Below are 14,246 nucleotides of genomic sequence, written 5' to 3' on the forward strand. Positions count from 1 at the left end.
GAGTGTCAGCAGGATTTCCACTGTGGTAGGCATCAGAGCCGAGTCCAATCCTACCCTCAAATGACATCCATACACTTCCCAATTGATGTCACTGGATCAGTATTAAGAACAATTGTAGTGGCTAAATTTTACTCATATTTACCCTAGTGGTACTGAGGACAACTATAACCCCTGAACTGCTGCCTTGGCTGAGATCAACTAACAGCCCAGATCAAGGACCGAACTTGGCACCTTCCCAGTCAGTATTGCAGAGCATTCTAAAATTTGGGAGCTGAGGGAGGGTTAGAAAGAATATTTTGAAACAAATTTTACTCCACCTTAAAATAAAACCTTTGACATTTTGACAAATTAGACAAGCAAGTCAAATGGATTATAAAAACAATGTGACATTGTAGAAAGGCTCAAGTTACTGAAATAGACAGCTTTACAATCACAGCACAGTACAGAAGGGAGAGAATGGTAATAGTAGCTCGGTTCGTGAAGTCTGCCAACACTCTGAGATAAACTGGACTGTTCCTTTAAGTATAAATAGGCAGAGAAAAGAGAGTCCCTGTCCGTTTAAGTAGCTACCCCTTTCCCCGGGCAGTGGGAGGAGCAACGGCGCGCTATCTCTTGAGATACTGAAACAGCAAACACCACCTGATGGCTTCCCGCAGGTTCCTAAAGTCCTAAGAAATAAAATTGCATCAGGTTATGTCGAACAACTGAAAAGAATGCACACAGAGTCGTTGCTATGTGTGTGTGTGTGTGTAAACAAAACACATCATTCTTAATGTTTGATAGAGATAAGCTATTAACTGCACCAGTTATTTTCCAACATTTTATTTCCTATTATGTACAATGTAATTGCAGAGTGTTTAATTCATTTACCATTTATTGATGACGCATTGTCTTGTGTGCTATTGGATAGAAAGTGATGTCACAATGACCATTCCGTTACCAAGGTGACTATGTCTGCCCGCAGTGTTCAGTGGGAAGGGGATTAAATCTTTGCTCTGGGATTTGGACGCTGTGGGAACATTGGCGCAAAATCATCCGTTTTAATGTGAAATATGTCTGTTTTCTCACATGTCAAGCGGCTGTGAGAAATGGAACTTTGAGTAAAGAATGGCGGGGCTCGTCCGCGATTTGGACCCGGAACCTCTCGCATATCAAATGTGATCATCCCTCAGCAAGAATCAGACCCCTAGACCAACGAGCCACCGACAGTGATTTGCGTAGCTCTCAGATTGTGACGGGTGTGAGAAAATGTATTCGGCCCATCGTGCTTGTGCTGTCCCTCAGAGACCTATCTAATTATTCCCTCTCTCCATAGTCCTCCAAATGTTACTCCTTTGACGAATATATTATTAGTTTGAGACATGACATGAGCAAAGTGCAGCATCCTTGTAACTAAATGGGAAATTTGGCGATGAGGTTAAATGTGATTGAAAAAACACAATAAGAACGAGAATGGGATGTGAATCCGTGCGTGCAGAGAACAATTAATTAGCAGTCCATCGCCTTAACCGCTCGACCACCTCGTCTCTTATTTACCCCCGCGTCAGCCATTTAATCTCCTGCTTTTTGTATCCAAACACAAATAATGTGCTGGGAAATCCACTTCACAGCTTGCTCCGCCCGTGCAACCAGTTCGACAATGATCAAAACGTGCTATTAGATTGTTGAAGCAAACAGCCTCACTTTACTTCCAGTGAGTGACTGGAAGCGATGGTTGGTTTTGCGGCAGAATCATAAGAAAGAATATCACGCACCGAATTAATTGACCGCCGCAGGATTCGAACCTGCAATTTTGTAATAAAGTCGCAGCTACAATCGAAGTCAAACGCCTTATCAATTAAGCCACGCGGTTTCTGCCATGCCCACACCCTTTCTTGTTGTGACAATTGGGAGCTAATTTGGAGCGACTGCGATAGCAAGGAGTGGATTTAAGAAAAGCTGAGCGGATATCGTGTAAATGAACAGATGCACTGCGATCTGTGTGCGCACCCGTGCAGGCAACCCCAATGTAACTTGGAACACAGCAGTTTATCAATTCGGTCATTGCAGCTGAAAGCACACTCCTTCTCAAACTATAAAAGATGAGGTGGGATTATGAGAAAATCCGTCTTAAATGGACAGATTATGAAACGGAACTGACAACCATCCCGTTTAAAGAGACAAGAATGATCCGAGACTGCAAGTACATCCCTTTTACACAGATGTAGAATGATCCTTGACTGACAGCAATTCCCTTTTAAAAGAAAAAGGTGAGATTGCTATAATCACTGAAGACAATTGTGCAGGCAGAACAGAAAAAGCACATTTATTTTGGAAGTTAAAAAGTTGGGATTGGATATAAATATATATTTATGTATACAAAGTCAGTCAGTCATGTCTTGTCTTGTCTTGTCAATAAGGGTGGAGGATGTCATCATGTCACACAGCCCACACGCAAGCCCTCGATAAAATCGCTATATTTCTAACTTGTTTATTTTCCCTTCTTTCAGATGTGGAACAGCAAAATCCCACAGCAGATTCTTCTACTGTCAGAGAGTCCACGAAGGAGTGTTCAATCAAATCAGTACGGTTTCAAGCAGCATGTAATGCATTTTTCTCACATGACAGTAAGATCGCACGGCACGTTTGCACACACACTGGCTTACACAAACACACAAACAAACTAAAATTCCTGCACCCTCTAAAGGCAGTTTTTGAAATTTGAAACTTGAACTCCGGGACAGACAGCACATCCCTTTTAAACAGACACAGAATGTTGCGGGGCAGATAGCACACCATTTTAAACAGACAGAGAATGATCTCGGACAGACAGCACATCCCCTTAAAAGGGACACGGAAACAGAATGAATAAAAACAGATAAATATGTAAAACTCAGCAGGTCGTGCAGATTCTGTGGATGAAGAATCCGGTTTCACGTTCTGTCGAACAGCCTTCCTTTACTTCAGGTGAATGACTCGAAGAGATGGTTGGTTTCTCGGCAGAATCGCAACAAATATAAAATTTCACGCAGCAAGATACGAATCTGCAATGTTTTGATAAGTTCGCGGTTATAATCGAAGTCAGACGCCGTATCCATTAGACCACGCGGCCGCTGCCGCCATCAAACAATGTGTTGTTGCGTATATTGCGAGCAAACTCAAGGAGTGAATTGAGGAAAAGATGAGCATATTTCGAGTGAATGAACAGATGCACGGCGATCTGGGTGCGCACCGGTGCAGGCAACCCCAATGTAAATTGGAACACAACAGTTCAACAATTCGGCCATTGCAGCTGAAATCATACTCCTTCTCAAATTATACAGGATGACCCGGGTTTATGAGAAAATCCGTTTTAAATGGAAAGATTATGAACCGGAACTGACAACCAGACCTATTAAACAGACACAGAATGATCGGGGACTGCAAGGACATCCCTTTTACCCAGATGCAGAATCACCCTTGACTGGCAGCAGTTCCCTTTTAAAAGAATAATGTGAGATTTCTGTCATCACTGAAGGCAATCGTGCTGTGGAGCTCAGGACCACGCGGGGCAGACACGGTTATTGAAGCCACAGGTGATAGACAGGCAGGAAGGAGGGAGGGACGTAAAAGCAGCCCAGACTGAAAGCCAATTTACAAATATATATATATTAAACATTTTAAGAAAATAAATAAATTTAATTTTTATTTAAAAATAATTGAATTTGATTTGTTTTAAATAAATAAATAATTGATTCATAATCTAGATATTTTTTGATTGAACGAAGGCTGTGTGACTGGAAGAATTCCATTGGAAATGAGGGGGTGCCTCTTATCAACAAAGGCAGACATTGATGTGGAGATTCAGCATCTCCTCCAGTGCTCCAGTGCAGCCTTCGGCCGCCTGCGGAAAAGACTGTTTGAAGACCAGGCCCTCAAATCTACCACCAAACTCATGGTCTACAGGGCTGTAATAGTACCCGCCCTCCTGTATGGGTCTGAGGCATGGACGATGTGCAGAAGGCACCTCAGGTCGCTGGAGATATATCACCAACGATGTCTCCGCAAGATCCTGCAAATCTCCTGGGAGGACAGGTGCATTAACATCAGTGTCCTCGACCAGGGTAACATCCCCAGTATTGAAGCACTGACCACACTCGATCAGCTTCGCTGGGCAGGCCACATAGTTCGCATGCCAGATGTGAGACTCCCTGAGCAATGCTTTATGCGGAGCTTCTTCCTGGTAAACGAGCCAAAGGAGGACAGCGTAAACGTTATAAGGGCACCCTCAAAGCCTCGCTGGGAAAGTGCGACATCACCACTGACATCTGTGAGACCCTGGCCACAGATCGCCCGAGGTGGAGAAAATCCATCCGGGAGGGCGTTGAGCTCTTTGAGGCTCGATGCAAGGAGCATGAAGAGCCCAGGCGCACGCAGCAGAAGGAGCCTGCGGCAAACCAGCCCTACCGACCCCTTCCCCTGACGAATGTCTGTCCCACCTGTGAAATGGTCTGTGGCTCTCGTATCGGACTGCTCAGCCATCAAAGAATTCACTTTGGGAGTGGAAGCAAGTCCTCCATAGGAACCCTGGACCTGATGGCTTATATCCTGTGGATACAACCAATGCATCCATAGGATATAAGCCATCAGGTCCAGAGGACTTGTCCGCCTTTAGTCCCATTATTTTACCTCATACTGCGTCATTAGTGATAATGATAGTATTAAGTTCCTCCCTCCATATAGCCCTTGGATTATCCACTATTTGGATGTTTTTACTGACTTCTACCGTGAGAACTGAAACAAAATATTTGTTCAATGTCTCTGCCATTTCCCGGTTCTCGATTATTAATGCCCCAGTCTCATCCTCCACGAGACTAACCTTTACTTTAGCCACTCTTTCCCTTTTTACATACCTGTAGAAACTCTTACTATCTGTTTTTATATTTCGTTCAAGTTAACATTCATAATCTACCCTCTTTTAATCATATTTTTAGTCGTTCTTTGCTGGATTATAGCAATGTCCCAATCCTCTGGACTCGCACGAGTGGATGATTGGGTGAGCGTGACGGAACAGGTGTCCGACAAGTTGCTGCAAAATAATTCAGAACAATTACACCTCAAACGACCTCCAAACAGAGCGGATTACGTGCGAATGCCTATAGCTACTGATTCATTGTGAACAGGGCTCGAACTTACTCAGAAGCAATTCGATTACATTCCTAATCCAATGATTTAACCACCCAGCCACGGCAGCTAGCACGTCGCATTTTTTTAAACACACACTGAATGAAGCAGCACTGAGAGCGCAACCCTTTTAAACAGAAAAAGACTGATCCGAGACTGACAGGACAACAACTTGATGTCGCTGTATTACACAATAGAAAGCGGGAATGGCTGAATCGCTTTCGGCGGGAATTAAATGCTGTACTCCCTGCTTGTCTCAGCTAATCAGCTCGTTGGTCAAGGGGTATGATTGTCACTTATATAGGGAAAATAATGGAACCCTTACGAATGGAGAAAATAGAAGAACATCTAGAAACCAAAAGTATAAAAATGAATAATCAGCATGGATTTCAATAGGGAAAGTACTGCTGGACCAAACTCATAATGTTTGAAGAGGTTAAAGAGAGGGTAGACATTGATCATGCAATAAGTATAAGGTATCTAGATTTTCAAAAGACCCTCGCAATGATACCCAATAATAGCCTGCTGAGCAACGTCAGGGTATAAGCAGCAGAATGCATAGCGAGCTAGCTTCAAGACTGAAATCAGAGATTGGAGGTAAAAGGCAGATACTCACATTGGCAGAAGATGGGTAGTGGTGTTCCAAAAGGATCAATGCCGGAACCACTATTATTCACAATTTATATTAACGATTTTTAATTTGGAACTAAAAACAGAATTTCCAAATTTGCCAATGATACCAAATTGGAGGAAATTTATACTGAGGACGACTGCAACAAATTAAGGACAACATTAATAAACACGCAGAATGGGCATATAATTTTCAATTAAGTTCCACACACACACATGTGAGGTATTACATTTTGGTAGGAAGAATATGGAGGTCACTAATTACTTGGCACAAACGACTCTCGGTGGGGTAAAGGAACAATAGGATCTCTGAGTACAACTTCACAAATCACAAAAATTGTCACAGAGTTTAGCAAGACAAAATAAAGGTAACTAAGCAGTGGATGTTATTTCTAGTGGTATAAAATTGCAAAATAGGAAGGTTATGCTACACCTGTATTGAACATCGGTTAGACCACACTTAGAGTACTGTATGCAGTTCTGGTCATCCTATTATAAAGATGATATAGAGGCACTTGGGAGGGTGCAGAGAAGATTTACACGGATGCTACCAGAAATGGGAGGTTATTCATAAGTGGAAATAATGAACAAGCTGGGTCTCTTTTCTCTTGAAGATTGATCTATAGGGGTGACCTAATAGATTTATTTAAAATTATGAAACATTTTGATGGAGTGTTTACAGAGAGAATGTTTTCACATGTGGGGAAGAGCATAACTGGAGGCCACCAATATAAGATAGTCATCAAGAAATCCAGAAATCAAATAGAGAATTCAGAAGCAACTTCTTTCTGGAAAGAGTAATGAGAATGTGGAACTGAAAAGCGTAGGAGTGGTTCCAGCGAATAGTATAGATACATTTACGGAGAAGCTATACAAGCATATGAGGTAGAAAGGAATAGATGGCTATGCTGATAGATTTAAATCAAGAAAGACTCCAGAATATTCGAGTGGAACATAAACGCTGGCATGGTCAGAATAGCCAGAAAGGCAGTATACACTATGCTGTCCTTTGTAAGCCTATTTAATTCAGTTATCTGCAGCATTATGCATTGGATTCAATGACAAGCTCTCTGAGTATAGGTAGGAGTGTCTGTGTCACTGTAAGAGCCTTCTGTTTCTGTGTAATAGTTTCTGGGTCTCTTTAGGTGCTGTCTGGGTCTGTGTTGCAGCTGCCTGTGTCAGAATTTGAGCTGACTGTGTCTGTTGAAGTGATGTCCGGGTTTGTGTAGGAGCGTCGGGCTTTGTGTTGCAGCTCCATGTGTCAGGTTTGGAGCTGACTGGGTCTCTGCAAGAGTTGTCTCTTTTTGTGCCGGAGAGTCTGCATCTGTGATGGAGTGTGTCTGTCTCTGGTTGATCTCCCTGGGTCAGTGTGGTTCTGCATTGAGCTTTTTGATTCAGTACCGGTGCTGTCTTTATCTTTAAATGAGATGTCTGCATCTCCGAAGCGAGCTGTCTGGCTCGGTGAACGAGCAGTCTGGTCCTTTGTCGGAGCAGTCTGCGCCCGTGCAAGAACTGCTTATATCTATGTAGGAGTTCTTGGATCTGTGTTGGTGATGCCTTGGCCAGGGTAGAGCTGTCTATGTCTATGTAGGAGGGAATTAATCTGTCTCGGAGGTCCCAATGTCTCTGAACTGAGCTGTATGGGTTTGTGTAGGAAAGTTTGTGCCTGTGCTGTTAATCCCTGCTTCAGTGTAGCACATGCCTGGTTCTGTACAGGAGCTGCCTACTTTCGCGAAGGAAATGTCAGTGTCTCTGTCTAAGCTCTCTGGAAATGTGTTGGTCTTGTCTGCGGCTGATGAGGACATGTTTGCTCCTGTGTAGGTGATGCTGGGTCTCTGAAAGGAACTGTGTCAGTCTGTACACAAGCATTTTGATGCTGTGTATGCGCTTTGCCTGTCTGCACAGGAGTGTATGGATCTGTGCAGTAATGTCTGACTCGGTGTAGGATCAGTACCCCTCTGTGCGGGAGCTGCATGGTTCTGTTTAGCCGCTGTCTCGGTCGGTGCAGGAAAAGTTTGGATCTGTGAAGGTAGATTGTGGTACTGTGTCGGAAGATTGTGAATCTGTGAAGGTAGAGTCTGGGACTGTGAAAGAGCAGTCTGAATATGTGTTGCAGCTGTCTGGCTCTGTGAAGGAATAGTCTGGGGCTGTGAAAGTACATAGAAATCTAGAAATCCACAGCGCTGAAGGAGGCCAATTCGGCCCATAGTATACATGCCAGCCGACAAAAAGCCACAAGGCCCTTTGATCAACAACCCTGAAGGCTACATATGAACCTGTGAAGTATGACAATGGCGGAAAGATAAAGAACGCCCAGCCCAATAAGTCCGCCCCACACAACTTCTACAACCCTTGCACCGAAAAATTATTGACACCACCCCAACCCGAGCCATGCGAACGCATGGGAGAAGCAAAAAAGCAAAAAAATCCCCCAGGCTCATCTGTTAAAATTCCTCTCCATCTACGCGATCAAATTAGTCCAAGAACTCAACTTGGCCGTATTGGAATTCCTGCAGTACTTACCATCGTATCTGCGCCAGCCAACAAAAGTTTATCCAGCCTAATCCCACTTACCAGCTCTCGGTCCGTAACTCTGCTAGTTACAGCAAGGACATTGTACTTGACTGTATAAAACATTGGTTAGGCCGCTGCTGGAGTACTGTGTGCAGTTCTGGTCACCACATTTCAAAAAAAAGATGTGATTACGCTGGAAAGGGTACTGAGGAGATTTACAAAAAAAGTTGCCTGGAATGGAGAATTTTGGTGATGAGGAAAGATTGGAAATGCTGAGTCTGTTTTCTTTGGACCAGAGGAGGCTGAGGGGAGACTATATTGAGGTGCATAACTTTATGACGGCCCTAGATAGAGTTGGAAGGAATGTCCTGTTTCCGTTTGCAGAGTGGTCAACAACCAGGAGGAATAGATTTAAACTAATTTCGGGATGGACCAATTCCCCTATCTCGGGCGCCTCCTATCAACAAGAGCAGGCATTGATGACGAGATCCAACACCGCCTGCAGTACGCCAGTGCAGCCTTCGGCCGCCTGAGGAAAAGAGTCTTTGAAGATGATTCCCTCAAAACTGTCACCAAGCTCATGGTCTACAAGGCTGTAGTAATACCCGCCCTCCTGTATGGCTCAGGGACGTGGACTATGTACAGTAAACACCTCAAGTCGCTGGAAAAATGCCACCAGCGATGTCTCCTCAAGATCGTGCAAATCCCCTGGCAGGACAGACGCGCAAACATTCGCGTCCTCGTCCAAGACATCATCGCCAGCATTGCACCACTTACCACACTTGATCAGCTCCGCTGGGCAGGCCATATGCCACACACGAGACTGCCAGAGCAAGCGCTCTTCTTGGAACTCGTCCACGGCAAATGAGCCAAAGGCAGACAGAGGAAACGTTAAAAAGACACCCTCAAAGCCTCCCTGATAAAGTGTGACATCCCCACTGTGACCTGGGAGTGATTGGCCATAGATCGCCCTAAGTGGAGGAAGTGCCTGCGGGAGTGTGCTGAGCTCCTCGAGTATCGTCGCCGAGAACATGCAGAAATCAGGTGCAGGCAGCGGAAGAAGCTGCGGTAAACCAGGCTCCCTGCCCATCCTTTCCCTCAAAGACGGTCTGTCTGACCTGTGACAGAGACTGTGGTTCCCGTATTGAACTGTACAGCCATCTAACAACACATGCTAAGAGTGGAAGCAAGTCTTCCTCGATTCCGAGGGACTGCCTATGATGATGAATTAGGGGGAGGGTTTGATGAGCTGTGAGGATAAATGTCTTTACCCAAGGCGTCATGGTAGTCGGAAACTCAATGCCTCAATGCGGCAGAAACCCTCACACATTTTAAAAATACTTGAATGCCACTTAAATTGCTGTAACCCATAGGACGGACTTAGAGCTGAGAAGTGGGAACTAGGCTGGAAAGCTCTTGATCGGCTTCCTCGGGCACTATTGGCTGAAAGGGCCTACTTCCATGCTGTACATTTTTGCATTTCCTACACTACAAAGTGATCACATTTTAAAAGTAATGAATTTACTCTGAACTGCTTTGGGAAGTGCTGAGATAAAAGTCGCTATAGGAATGCTATCATTTTAATGTAAGAGTGACATAAGAAAGTACATAGCATTAAGGCCGGTTGCCTCACTTGGTTAGCGCTTGGTGTTACTAACGCCAAATTGGCGAGTTCGAACCCATTACGTGCCATTTATTTTATTTTTGGTGGTGCGGTTGGCCTGCAAGTATTTTAGAGCAGCTTAAACATTCAGGGACGAAACTCACACCAAACCTGTAATACATTCAAGCAATGCTGCAAAACATTAGTTCTGCCGAGAGCTGGTGGCCCTGCGGAGTATTTCCAGCATTAAATGAATAATTCCATATCCTCCGGGGATTTGTGACTTCTCGTATTTCAATCAGTGAAAGGCTCACTGCCGCTGATTGGTTTGTAGTGCAAAGTATGGAACTGATCTAAATACAATTCTACTGCATAATCCCTCATTATAAGAACATAAGAATTAGGAACAGGAGTAGGCCATCTAGCCCCTTGAGCCTGATCCACCATTCAACAAGATCATGGCTGATCTGGCCGAGGACTCAGCTCCACGGACTCGCCCGCTCCCCGTAACCGCTAATTCCCTTATTAGTTAAAAATGTATCTATCTGTGATTTGAATACATTCAATGAGCTAACCTCAACTGCTTCCTTGGGCAGAGAAGTGCACAGATTCACAACCCTCTGGGAGAACAAATTCCTTCTCAACTCGGTTTTAAATTGGCTCCCCCTTATTTTGAGGCTGTGCCCCTAGTTCTAGTCTCCCCGACCAGTGGAAACAACCTTTCTGCCTCTATCTTGTCTCTCCCTTTCATTCGTTTAAATGTTTCTTTCAGATCACCCCTCATCCTTCTGAACTCCAACGAGTAAAGACCCAGTCTACGCAATCTATCATAATAAGGTAACCCCCTCATCTCCTGAATCAGCCTATTAAATCTTCTCTGTACCCCCTTCAAAGCAAGTATATCCTTCCTAAGGAAAGGTGATCAAAATTGCACGGAGTACTCCAGGTGCGTCCTGAACAATGCCCTATACAGTTGCAGCAGGACCTCCCTGCTTTTCTACTCCATCCCTCTCGCAATGAAGGCCAACATTCCATTCGCCTTCCTGATTACTTGCTGCACGTGCAAACTAACATTTTGGGATTCATGCACAAGGACCCCCAGGACCCTCTGCACCTCAGCATGTTGTCATTTCTCCCCATTCAAATAATATTCCTTTTTACTGTTTTTTTTCCCCAAGGTGGATGACCTCACATTTTCTGACATTGTATTCCATCTGCCAAACCTTAGCCCATTCGCTTAACCTATCCAAATCTCTTTGCAGCCTCACTGTGTCCTCTACACAATCCTCTTTCCCACTAATCTTTGTGTTATCTGCAAATTTTGTTACACGACACTCTGTCCCCTCTTCCAGGTCATCTATGTATATTGTAAACAGTTGTGGTCCCAGCACCGATCCCTGTGGCACACTACTAACCACCGATTTCCAACCCGAAAAGGACCCATTTTTCCAGACTTTCTGCTTTCTGTTCGTTAGCCAATTCTCTATCCATGCTAATAGATTTCCTATGACTCCACGTATCTTTATCTTCTGCAGTAACCTTTTGTGTGGCACCTTATCGAAAGCCTTTTGAAATCTAAATACACCACATCCATCGGTACACCTCTATCCACCATGCCCGTTATATCCTCAAAGAATTCCAGTAAATTATTTAAACATACTTTCCCCTTCCTGAATCCATGTTGCGTCTGCTTGATTGCACTATTCCTATCTAGGTTCCCGCTCTTTCTTCCTTCATGATAGCTTCAAGCATTTTCCCCACTACAGATGTTAAACTAACCGGCCGAAAGTTACCTGCCTTTTGTCTGCCCCCTTTTTTAAACAGAGGCGTTACATTTGCTGCTTTTTAATTCACTGGTACCTCCCCAGAGAATTTTGGTAGATTATAACGAAAGCATCTGCTAGAACGTCCGCCATCTCTTTTAATACCCTGGGTTGCATGTCATCAGAATCAGGGGACTTTTCTACCTTGAGTCCTATTAGCCTGTCCAGCACTAGCCCCCTAGTGATAGTGATTCTCTCAAGGTCCTTCCTTCCCACATTCCCGTGACCAGCAATTTTTGGCATGATTTTTGCGTGTTCCACTGTGAAGACCGAAGCAATATAATTGTTTGAGGTCTCAGTCATTTCCACATTTCCCATTATTAAATCCCCCTTCTCACCTTCTCAGGGACCAACATTTACTGTAGTCATTCTTTTCCGTTTTATATATCGGTAAAAGCTTTTACTAACTATTTTTATGTTTTGTGCAAGTTTACCTTCGTAATCTAGCTTTCCTTTCTTTATTGCTTTCTTCGTCATTCTTTGCTGTCGTTTAAAATTTTCCCTATCTGCTAATTTCCCACTAACCTTAGCCACCTTATACGCATTGGTTTTTATTTTGACACTCTCCTTTATTTCCTTGGTTATCCACGGCTGGTTATCCCTTCTCTTACCGCCCTTCTTTTTCACTGGAATATATTTTTGTTGAGCACTATGAAAGATCTCCATAAAAGTCCTCCACTCTTCTTCAATTGTGCCACCGTTTAGTCTGTGTTTCCAGTCTACGTCCGCCAACTCTGCCCTCATCCCACTATAGTCACTTTTGGTTAAGCATAGTACGCTCGTTTGAGACACTACTTCGTCACCCTCAAACTGTATTACAAATTCAACCATAATGTGATCAGTCATTCCGAGAGGATCTTGTACTGGGAGATCGTTTATTATTCCTGTCTCATTACACAGGACCAGATCTAAGATAGCTTGCTCCCTTTTACGTTCTGTAACATAATGTTCTAAGAAACAATCTCGTATGTATTCTATGAATTCCTCCTCAAGGCTGCGCAGTGCGATTTGATTGGACCAATCGATATGTAGGTTAAAATCCCCCATGATTACTGCCGTTCCTTTTTCACATGCCTCCATTATTCCCTTGGTTATTGCCCGCCCCACCGTGAAGCTATTATTTGGGGGCCTATAAACTACGCTCTCCAGTGACTTTTTCCCCTTACTATCTCTAATATCTACCCACAATGATTCAACATTTTGTTAATTAGAGCCAATATCGTCTCTCACACCTGCCCTGATATCATCCTTTATTAACAGAGCTACCCCACCTCCTTTCCCTTCTTGTCTATCCTTCCGAATTGTCAGATACCGCTGTATGTTTAATTCCCTGTTCTGGCCAACCTGCAACGTTTCAGTAATGGCCAACAAATCATACCCATTTATGATGATTTGTGCCGTCAAATCATTTGCTTTATTTCAAAAGCTGCGTGCGGTTAGGTAGAGTGTTTTAATACTAGTTTTTAAACCAGGATTTTTAGTTTTGACCCCTCCTGCAGCCTCTTTATATTCATACATATTGTCCCTTCCTATCACCTTGTCGTTTACACTTCCCCAGTGCTACTCTGCTCTGTTGCCTCCTGCCTTTTGTATTTTTGGGGTCCTGTGATCTGAGCTCTCACCCACTCTAACTAGCTCAGAGCCCTGTCCTGGGTTCCGAATCCTCCTTGCATTGCGGCACCGAGATTTCATGCTTGCCTTTCTATTACACTTTGACCCATTAGAATTTTGCTATACATTATTCTGCTGCAAACTGCAGGGGCCACGTCGCTTAATGGATAATGCATCTACTTTGATGCAAACACTGATGTAATCAGAAAATTGCAACGTCAAACGCAGCCGTGGTCATTTTGGCAAAACTTGTTCATCTTTATAAAACCAAACCTCGTTCGCACTCATTAACTAAAGGTGAGTTCCTCCCAAACAATGCACTTGACTTTATTAAAAGGCATTTTTTCATACTGTGTATATTGCTCACTGATTTTTGGAGATAGTGTCCAACAAACCAACAAATAATACCGATAAACTATTAATGTTTCCAGTTTGAACAACAGCTTCGCGTCAATCAGTGTAATAAAGGGCAGTGGAGGGAATTGTGATCAGATTCCAATGAGATCCCCGTGAGTCGATAAAAAAAACAGCACTTGTAGAATCGCTGCGAGCAGGGTTCGAACCTGCGCAGGGGATTTCAAGTCCAATGCCTTAACCACTCGGCCATCGCAGCTACGCAGTAGAGCTGCTTTAATAGTCGATTCGTTGGTACAATTTATCAGAGAGACCGCCTGCATGCTTGCCCTATTGGATCTGTGAAAATTAAATCACAGAATCGCAGAATTTCGCAGCAAAGAAGGAAAAATTTCGGTTAGAACTGAAAGAATTTACATTTCGGGAAAAACTGAACAGTCTGGGGAGCTTCTTTCTCGAAAAACAAGTGAGATATATTTTTAACATTAAGAAGGTATTTGATCGAGTTGATGTGGAGAAAATGTTTGCTATTGTGCAGGAGTTCAGAACAGGCGGTCACCGGTTAATTC

At 43.7% G+C, this 14,246-nt stretch overlaps 1 protein-coding gene and 1 non-coding gene across 3 annotated transcripts in view; one reads left to right on the forward strand and one right to left on the reverse strand.

Moving 5' to 3' along the window:
• LOC139255461 (zinc finger protein 239-like) overlaps nucleotides 1-14,246 on the forward strand; it is a 126,222-nt gene that overhangs the window by 56,926 nt on the left and 55,050 nt on the right. The window lies entirely within an intron of this gene.
• On the reverse strand, nucleotides 13,866-13,936 carry trnas-uga (transfer RNA serine (anticodon UGA)). The gene has a single exon. It is a non-coding gene; the product is annotated as a tRNA-Ser (tRNA).

This window comes from Pristiophorus japonicus, unplaced genomic scaffold (assembly GCF_044704955.1).
Source record: "Pristiophorus japonicus isolate sPriJap1 unplaced genomic scaffold, sPriJap1.hap1 HAP1_SCAFFOLD_61, whole genome shotgun sequence".
Taxonomy (NCBI): Eukaryota; Metazoa; Chordata; class Chondrichthyes; family Pristiophoridae; genus Pristiophorus; species Pristiophorus japonicus.